General features: G+C 37.4%; 1 pseudogene; it reads right to left on the reverse strand.

The window, feature by feature from the left end:
- Positions 1–10,918, reverse strand: part of LOC145126145 (uncharacterized) — a 57,076-nt pseudogene extending 46,158 nt beyond the window's left edge.
- Between the last annotated feature and the right edge of the window lie 252 nt (positions 10,919–11,170).

The raw sequence follows: 11,170 nt of genomic DNA on the forward strand, positions 1-11,170 counted from the left end.
GTGTCAAGTGAAGACTTGAGCACACACGGATCCTATTTAGCATATAAAGACACATATATGAATACAATTAGTGTTTACTCAACTAATCAGGTAAAGAATAAAACTTTAAGGACTAAGAAATCCTTAAATGGAAGTGTTACAATCACTTAGGATTGCATAAAAGGGTTGTATAGCCACTTAAAGGAGTTTTCGGTCCAAGTAGTATGTTTCTTGAGGTTTTCGGCCCAAAGGGTTTTCGGTCCAAAGAGTTTTCGGTCCAAAGAGGTTTTCGGTCCAAAGAGTTTTCGGTCCAAAGAGGTTTTCGGCCCAAAAGGGTTTTCGGTCCAAATGGTTGGCCGAAAACTCATGATGTTTGGTGATTTTTAAGGGCTTTCCACAATCAATGAAGTGTTCTAGACTCAATACTAAGTATTAGGAAAGGCTTAAAGTCATATTGCACCCTTCATAAGGGTTTTCGGTCTAAGGAGATGCACTAGACCGAAACACCTTTTGTTCTTGGATAAATGATGATTTCAAGGCTCTAAATCAAGAGTTTCAACTAGATAACAAGTATAGGGAAGTAATACTTACGATTTAGAGGCTAATAGAGTTGATTTTGGACCAAAACACTAGTGTGTGTTCTTGGTGTTCTTAGTGTTCTTGGAGATCTAACCCAAAAGAGATGATTTCATGGATGGAATCAAAGGGTTGTACTAGATAAAGCTTTGTATCAACAAATTAGATGAAAGGAATTCTTACAATTTTGAAGATTGGAATGAAGAACTCGATGATACTTGAGAGAGAATGGAAGTTTTCTTGACTTGTAAAGGAAAGAATGATCAAAATGATCATGAAATATATATGTATAAGGGAGTTTTCGGTCACCTTGACCGAAAACCCAAAGAACTAGACCTAAAACTCCTTTTTGAGGAGGTTTTCGGTTTGCTTCATGACTAGAACTTCAACCAATTCATCCTAACACTGATTCCTTTGATGTACTAAGTTTAGAATACTCGAATAGACTCCAAATAGGGCTAAAAGTTAACAAACAAGACTAACTCTGATAAATTTGAATGTTTATACAAGCTAGAAATTTCGGATTGTCACAAATACTTTTCAAAAGAATCAAAGAACATTTTTCTCTAAAACTAAATGCTTATGAACTCACCAGCTTTATGCTGATATTTTTCAAAATGCTTGTATTCTCAGGGAATTAGTAGACAGGTACTTCCAAGTGTCCGGAGAAGTCGGAGCGTTAGAGTCACGTCTTTACCATTTTACTTTGATATGGATAGAACTATGTATTAAACAATGTAAACCTTTTCATATATGTATTCAATGTCTGGTTGTGTTTACTATGTTTGCTATGATACAATTGTTGTGATACTACGCATGACGTCCTCCACCCCTGAACGATTCCGCCATCACGGTTTCGGGGTGTGACACCTGACCTCTCTTGAACCAGCTTGACCAAAACCCAAAGGTCAACTGAAGTCAGCTTTAGACAACGGTCAAACTTTGACCAAACTCGTCGAGTGCACTCGTTTGACTCGGCGAGTCCATACGTGTCCTCTTAATCCTCATAAATCCTCACTCGACTCGTCGAGTTAACCTTCCACTCGACGGGTTACCACTGGTCACGAATCGCGGGGCAACCCGACTCGACTCGTCGAGTCCCCTTATGGACTCGACGAGTTTCCTCCATGGCAACACTCAAAAGACCTTCTGAGGTCAGATCTGTTTCTCTAACCTATAGATCTGACTTCCCAATGCTCAATAATCACGTAAAGGTCCAATCTTTACACTCATACAACACACATAAGGCTTCTTTTGGTGAAATAGCTTCTAAAATGGCAACCTAGGCTCATATCTCCAAAGGAATAGCATAAAGAAAAATGGTTGGGACTCTGTGACCTCTTAAGGTCTAGATCTAAGACTTTTTCCACATTGGGACCTCATATGCATCGTATACTATCCAAGAAAGGGTAAAGAAAACCCTAGATTCAAGGATTCTACACAAAACAGAAGGAAGGGGCGAAATACTACCTCAGAATAGAGATCCTTGCTTGGATGCCTCAGAATAACAACCTCCTTTGGTCCTTCTAGCTGAATCCATTCACGTCCTTTGCAAAATCACACCAAAATTACTTGATTTCATCACAAGAACTCTCCCATGGCTCCAACGGCGATTTAGGGTTTCTCACAGGGGATATGAGGCGCATCCAAGGTCATAAGTTCCTTTAAATAGGCTCCAACCCCGGAACTTAGGGTTTTCTCTGCCCAGTACCTACTCGGCGAGTCCATACTTGGACTCGTCGAGTCCGCTCATTAAATACACGCGGTCAACTCGACGTGACTCGGCGAGTCAGACCTACGACTCGTCGAGTCCCTCCTAAATCCTTGAAATTGAAACACGAACTATCATACCCGAAATTCCGGATGTTACAGAAAAGTTAGCTGAGTCGTGGATTTCGGCTTCCCAAGACCCAATCGAAGGCGATAGTCAAATGTTCGGTTGTTTTTGGGAGAAAGTTTGTGTGGCGTTTTATGAGTTAACGGGCAGTGAAAGCCGAAATCCCAATAAAATTAGCTTGAAGTGGCGCGATATTCGACTAAAATGCATCGAATTTGGAAGAATTTACAACAACCTCCTAAACAGAAGAAAAGCGGGTCAAACGATTTTGATGTCTTCAAGGCGGCTTTGGACCAATTTGAAAAAATAACACCAACCCGCAAAGCTTTTCCATATGTGAAACCTTAGCTAAAGTTGAAAGATCCTCCGAAATGGAAAGAGCAAACGGAAGGATGTTCATAATCTTCCGGTCCAAAGCGTTAAAAAAAACTCCGATGCAACTTCCCAACAATCGGCTTCAACGACTTCGAGATCTAGTGTTATGGATCAATTTGGAGAGAAATTTGATCGTTATGAGCACGTTCAAGAAATGAATGCGGAGATGTTGAGTCGGGTACAACAAAAAATTATAGAAACACAATCGGTGATTCAAATAAAAACCGATATGGAATCTTGAAAATGAAAGCGGACGACCTCGAAGGCGAATATTTGGAGCTATTTCTCTTGATGAAGGATTTCATTCTAGTTCGACGTAGGAATAGGGGACTGTTTTTTTAGTTAAGCTTGGTAATGTTAGGTTTTTTATTTTTAATGTTTTTTTTTGTTTTTATATTTTAATTAATGTAATTTTTATTTTTAATGTAATTTTTATTTTTTTAATTAATGTAATTTTTATTTTCAATGTTTTTTTATTTTTTATTTTAATTAATGTAAATTGGTATCTTAAATTAATGAAAACTACTATTTAAAAAAAATTATTATATGATTTTTATGTATTTTTTATTTAAATTTAATTAAAAAAATGAGGTGAAGTGGTGTGTTTAGTGGTAGGTATATCATCGTTAGCAGCCGGAAGTGTGGTGATGATGTGAAACTCACCACTATAATGGTTATTGGTTGGTATAACGGATGACCTAAGCTTTTAAAACTAAAGAGAGTGGAGTGCGGTAAGAGCCTCTGCGGCATGTTTTACTGTAGTGAACACCATCCCTCCAATATGGTTTGGGTTATGTGATTTGGGTTGTGCAGCAAAACGAAGGAGTGCTCTCTCTCTCTCTCTCTCTCTCTCTCTCTTCATGATATACCATTCCTTGTGTATGATATTTGAGCGTGACAAAATAAGGGAATGTAGGATCACTCCCTCTACCGTAACCCTTTATTTGTTTTCGTAGTTTTAATTTTTAACAATTATGTCATCAACTTTTGTGGTTGAGCTTAACAAGTTTGCGTTAGTTTTAATAATTAATGAAAAATAAATGATAAAAAAATTATGCTTCGGTTTTATTGAATTTAATATTTAAAATTTTATGTTATATCAATCCAAGCAATGTTTTATCTTCCCGTGTATCAATAGATAATTACAAATTATATTCTATAATCACAGCAATTTTTTTATATAAATATATTAGCTATAAAAGATCTTTATTTTATGATTAAAAGACGGGTATGTCATTTTATTTTATCATATGTTTTTTTTCCATGATGATAGTTTTGTTGAAGCTTATCCTAAATTGATCATCAAAAGTTGATTATTTCATCCATCCCGATACTCCTATGTACAAACAAAATTATTTTAAACAAACACTAAAATTTGATTAAATTCCAAAGTTAAATAATAATACTCAAATAATCATATAGAAAACACACTCCTAAAATTTTTTTAAGGTTCAAGTTGATTCCCACATTTATTTAAACCAAAGAAAACTTTCTTCTATAAAATCTTATTGATGTTTAGAATAAAAACAAAAACCCCTATTTTGTGTATTACCCTAATTGGTATGTGTCACAATTGTGCGGCAGTCCTTTAGGATCAACTACAAGACATAATCATCGTTAAACCAAACTAGGTTGGCAGTTGTTGATTGATAGCTGTTCATATGTTGCGGTTGGTGCTTCTACAGCTATAATCCAACGTTCACGAATGGAGAGAGAATAAAATGCCACCTTTGCATGATTCTATGCTTTTCTTCGGGTATGTTGTAAAGCATATACCAATAATTTCAATGGGCCTTCAGTTATCTTATACCATATTTTTTGCTCCGCTGTAATGTTTTTTCTAGCACTTTAGTACTTAAATTTGCTATCCTTTCTCTATTCGTTTTATGTATGTGCGCCTATATATGTCAAATATGACATACAATGAGACAACTCGAGAAGGGCATGTCTGTACACTCATGCTCTTTAATTTTGTAGTTAATGGAATATTATTATATCTTGAAATAAAAGTTATATATAACAAAGTTATAAATTTCATATATTTGTCAAAGATTTTCAAAAGTGGCTACTCCATATAAGCCACCAACTTATTTTACTTTTGGCCGATGTGGGATCGTAAATACCCCATGCTTTGAAGAGCCACAACTCTGTATGACATGACATACAATGAGACAGCTCGAGAAGGGCATGTCATCTACACCCATGCTCTTTAATTTTGTAGTTAATAGAATATTTATTATATCTTGAAATGAAAGTTATATATAACAAAGTTATAAATTTGGTATATTTGTCAAAGATTTTCAAGATGACATACAATGAGACAGGTTGAGAAGGGTATGTCATGTACACTCATGCTCTTTAATTTTGTAGTTAATAGAATATTTATTATATCTTGAAATAAAAGTTATATATAACAAAGTTATTGTCACAACTAGCATTTTAGCTAGGAAATTCTATTCCTGTGTAACCATTCAACTACTGTAAAACATGCACTCTAAGTAAATCTCACTCAATGCTCATTTGGATTCATCAATTATGTTCAACAAAGAGTTTAAAAACCCTAAAAATCCCGGTTTGAGTCCATATTGGACTAGAAATTCCTTATTGGGCCAAATGGACCAATAAGCACCCAATTCAACTTTATTGGACTTAGAAGCCCTAATTGGATCCTAATTGGACCCAATTCATAAATCTAAAACATTTTGGACCATTTGGGTCTAGAATGATTCATTCTAACCCTAATGGGCCTTATTGGGCCATAACTAATCCAATTAACCTTAGTGAGCCATAAGCCCATTCTTTTTATTCTATTTGGGCCATGAATGGTTCCAAGAGCCCAATGGGCCGAAAAATTTTATGTTTAGGACCCAAAGATCCTAACTAAAGTTAATGGGCCCAAACTACTCCACCCTTTCTTCTTGGCCCAAAATCTCGGCCCATGTATAAAACAAATAAAAAAGAAGTGAAATGGGGGGGTTGACTTTGGAGGTGTCACCTCCATAATACACACCATGTATCAAGGCATGGTTTCTCATGTTCCCATGCTAGTCACCTCACCACTCTCTCTCCCCTCTCTTCTTCTACTCTCGGCCGAGAGCCACAACACACACACACACACACTTAAAAATCCTCTCCAAACATCTCTAAAAATCATCCCCTTCTTTCATCAAAGATCACAAGGTTTTGTTTGTGCTTGAAGAGTAATCTTCAAGGTTTCAACTTCTTGGTAAGTGTTTATTATATATAAACACATATTATCCATCTTAATGCTAAAAATCTTTTATTACATAACCTTTTTTCATGTTCTAACTCATTAGAAGTCCCTAAGTTCGAAAACTACTCAAGGGAGTTGCTAGGGCCGAAAATCACTTCATCTCTTTCCATTTTTCTTCAAAAGCCGAAACTGATGCGTGTATGGGCTTGATTTAGTGAGTGGGGTAGTGTTTAGGTAAATTAAGCTAGAATAACAACCACAAATATATGGAATGAAAAGGATAGATTTGATAAACAAACTAGACCTATAGCTTGTAAATCTGAAGACAAACTAAGACCTATTAGTTTGAATTCGATCAACTCAAGGATCACGTCCAAAAGATGATAATTTGTGAACTATGACAATAATTCAAAGTGAAAATAAGGGTTCTTTGATTAAAATTTGTGCATTATCTTTCCCATGCATAAACTTGGCTTTATATGAAGCCTTTATTACAAACTTGGTGGTTACAAGCCAACCAACCAATTATTCATTAAAACTAGTAAATGAAATTTAAGGAAACTCTTGAAATAACACAAAAAAAATGTCCAAGACACTTGAGAATGAAAAAAAAACGTCTATGCTTCATTAAGGAGCCATATGAAGCATTAAAGAGCCATAAGAAGCATTAAAGTGCAACCATAATCCACCAAAGAGTGATAAAAACGGCTAGGAGGCTTTATGAAGCAAAAAGTAACGTTTTTAGCACTTATGAATCCTTAAAAATGTTGCCCTAGCCTTCATGCAACCCTAATTCAATTTGTGGGTTACCATGCATAACCCAACCATTGAGCCCAAGCCACCTTCTAGCCCACTAGTAATCACTAATCCGTCACCTTTTGGGCTTTCATAATCCATGCATGGATCATCCCCTCCCCCTTTGAAAGGAATTGACCTCAATTCATCAAGTCCATCATCATCAAGATAAGGTGAAAGATCTCCCACATTAAAGGTAGCATGAACTCCATGGTCTCCTCCCAAATCTACCTTATAAGCATTATCATTGACACGTGACACCACTTTATAAGGACCTTCGGTTCTTGGCATTAACTTGTTTTTCCTTTTGTTAGGAAAACGTTCTTTCCTCATATGCACCCACACCAAGTCACCATCTTGAAAGACACGTGGTTTCCTATGCTTGTTTGACTTCTGTTTGTACAACTCATTCACCGTTTCAATCTTCTCACGAACTTGTTGGTGTAGTTTCATCATGGCCTTCAACTTGTCATTAGCATCCTTGTGAACCAATTCATCCTTTGGCAATGGAATCAAATCCAAAGGCATGTAAGGATTCACACCATACACTACTTCAAAAGGAGAATGACCTGTTGCATAAGTAGGAGAACGATTATAGGCAAATTCAGCATGTGCAAGTTTGATGTCCCAATCTTTTTGAGTTTTGCTAACCAACCTTCTCAACAAAGTACCCAAAGTTCTATTAGTCACCTCCGTTTGTCCATCCGTTTGTGGATGATGGGATGTACTAAAAAGTAACTTAGTACCCACTTTCCTCCATAAAGTGTTCCAAAAGTAACTTAGAAACTTGGAATCCCTATCAGAAACAATTGTTTTAGGAATACCATGCAAACGAACCACCTCTTTAAAGTACAAATCAGCCACATTAGATGCATCATTGGTTTTATGACATGGCACAAAGTGAGCCATTTTTGAAAACCTATCCACCACCACCATAATGGAATCCTTCCCCCTTTGAGTTCTAGGCAAAGCCATAATGAAATCCATGGACACATCTTCCCACGGACGAATAGGAACCGGCAAAGGAGTGTAAACACCATGCTTGAAAGTTGTTTTCGCCATGTGACATGTAACACACTTGCCCACTATGTTGGTTACATCCCCCAACATTTTTGGCCAAAAGAAATGTTCTTTAAGCACCTCCAAAGTTTTGGTAATGCCAAATGACCAGCCAAACCACCGCCATGAGCTTCACGAATCAGCAACTCCCGTATTACATGTTTTGGGACACAAAGGCGATTGCCTTTAAATAGAAAGCCATCTTGAATCACAAATTCACCATTAGGACCACCTGCACATTTCAAAAACATATCTGCAAAGTCAATATCAGATTGATAATGGTCCTTTAGAGTTTCAAATCCCAAGAAACGAACATCCAAATTCACCAACAATGAGTAACGCCTCGAGAGTGCATCAGCCACCACATTGCTTTTTCCATCCTTGTATTTGCATGAAAAATGAAAGGATTGCAAGAACTCCACCCACTTTGCATGTCTTGTGCTCAACTTTTGTTGCCCATTGATGTACTTCAAGGATTCATGATCAGAATGCAAAATAAAATGATTTGCACGCAAATAATGACTCCAATGATCTAAAGCACGAACAATAGCATAAAACTCCTTATCATAAGTGCAATAATTCAAACGAGCACCACCCAACTATTCAGAAAAATAAGCAATAGGACGTTTGGATTGGATCAAAACAGCCCCAATACCAACTCCACTTGCATCACACTCCACTTCAAATGGTTGAGAAAAATCTGTAAGAGCCAAAATAGGAGCATCACACAACAATGCCTTGAGTTTCTCAAACGCCTTTTGAGCTTCTTTTCCCCATGCAAAGACTCCTTTCTTCAAACAACCTGTTATGGGACTTACAATGGTGCTAAAATCACGAACAAATCTTCTATAGAAAGAAGCAAGACCATGAAATGATCTAACTTCAGAAATGCTAGTAGGAATAGGCCAAGACTTGATTGCTTCAGTTTTAGATGGGTCCACGGACACGCCATTTCTTGACACCACAAAACCCAAAAATGCCACTTCTTCCACCAAAAACGAACATTTTTCTTGCTTCCCATAGAGTTTTTGAGCTCTAAGCATCTCGAAAACATGTTTTAAGTGCACCAAATGATCATCCAAGCTCTTGCTATATACCAAGATATCATCAAGGTACACCACCACAAACCTGCCCAAAAAAGATTTTAGCACTTCATTCATTAGTCGCATGAAAGTGCTAGGTGCATTAATTAGACCAAAAGGCATCACGGTCCATTCATACAAGCCATGTTTAGTTTTAAAGGCTGTTTTCCATTCATCCCCTTCACGCATACGAATTTGATGGTAACCACTTCTCAAATCAATTTTTGAGAACACAATAGAACCATGCAACTCGTCTAGCAAATCATCAACTCTAGGAATAGGAAATCGGTATCTTATGGTGATGTTATTAACAGCCCTACTATCAACGCACATCCTCCAAGAACCATCTTTTTTTGGAACCAACAAAACTGGAACAACACAAGGACTTAGGCTTTCACGAACATAACCCATTTTCATGAGTTCATCAATTTGTTTTTGCAACTCTTTTGTCACCTCCGGATTACATCTATAGGCAGCTTTATTAGGCAAAGGAGCACCCGGAATAAGGTCAATTTGGTGTTCAATACCACGGATTGGAGGCAAACCCGGTGGTGATTCGCTTGGAAACACAACTTGAAACTCCAAAAGCAAATCAGCAATAGAGTTTTCTCCATGCACGATCTTCTCCATCTTTGCATGCTCTTTGGCCACAAGCATGTAAATCACATCACCTTTGTCAAGAACTTGCTCCACCTCCCTTTCACTAGCAAACACAGAAAGATTAGGTTTTTTTACTTGTTTAGAATTCATGGACCTTATCGCCGTTGGGGACATGGGTTTTAACACAATTTTTTTATTATTGTGTTTCAACTCATATTCATTGCTCCTCCCTCTATGTAACACGTCCCTATCAAATTGCCAAGGACGCCCCAACAAAATATGACATGCATCCATAGGAATAACATCACACAACACTTCATCTTCATAAGACCCCATAGTTAGACCAACTCTAACCTGTTTTGTCACCTTTATTTTGCTTCCATCATCCAACCAATGAAGAACATATGGTTTTGGATGGTTTGTAGTAGACAAACCCAATTTGGTCACCATTTCATTAGAAGCAACATTAGTACAACTTCCACCATCAATAATCAAACTACACCACTTGTCTCTAACCAAACATTTGGTGTGAAACAATTGGTCTCGTTGATCCATATCAGCCACAGTTTGAACCCCTTGAGTTTTAAGGGTTCTAAGCACCAAAAATGTATCATACACTGGTGCTTCATACTCTACCTCCTCCTCTTCTTCCTCTTCTTTTTGTATATCATGAAAAATACCCGCCAACCTCTCTTCTTCCTCCAACTCTTCACGGCATTCAATGGCCTCCCTTAAAGTCACCACCCTTTTGTTTGGACAAGCATTTTGGTAATGACCAAAACCTTGACACTTGAAACATCTAATTTTCGCCAAACTAGTTTCTTTGGTACCACTAGTAAGTTTAGGAGCAACGGGAACACTACTAGAACCAGAAGGAGTAGAAACAGAATTTTGTCTATTGCTAGACTCGGGCTTGGACCACGACTTTGACTTAGGACTTTCAAGACTTGAACTTGAACTCCCACCAAAACGTGCTTTGGCTTGCCCCTCCAACTTCAAACACAAACCACAAAGAGTTCCAAAATCAGCATAAGGATACAACTCGACAACATTGGCAATGTTGTACTTCAACCCTTTTAGAAAATGAGTCATTTTTTGTTCTTCAATTTTTTCAATATCCCCCATCAAGGACAACTTCTCAAATTCATCAATGTATTCTCCAACACTCATTTTTTCTTGCCTCAAATCAACAATCTTCTTGTAAGTGGCAATTCTATGAGTAGAAGGAACATATCTCTTTCTTAGCTTTCGTTTTAGAGAAAGCCAAGAACAAATTTTTTCTTTGCCTTCACGGGTTCTCTTGGCCTTAAGCCCTTCAAACCATAATGAAGCACCACCACTTAGCTTGAGAATGGCATACTTGCAGATTTTTTCGTCATCCACTTCTTTGAACTCAAACATTCTTTCAATCTTCCTTTCCTACTCCAAGTAGCGTTCAAGATCAGTTCCACCAACAAATTCAGGCAAGTCAGACACCTTGAATTCTTCCACAACCCTATGTTCGCCACGGCGGGGTTGCCTTCGATTTCCACCTTCTTGGATATTTCTTAATGCTTCACGAAGATTTTGTAGGAACTCCGGATCATCAAAATCCATTCTGTGCTCTGATACCACTTATGATGCGTGTATGGGCTTGATTTAATGAGTGGGGTA

The sequence above is a fragment of the Lactuca virosa genome, chromosome 1 (assembly GCF_052849685.1).
Source record: "Lactuca virosa cultivar CGN04683 chromosome 1, Lactuca_virosa_CGN04683_v6, whole genome shotgun sequence".
Lineage (NCBI taxonomy): Eukaryota > Viridiplantae > Streptophyta > Magnoliopsida > Asterales > Asteraceae > Lactuca > Lactuca virosa.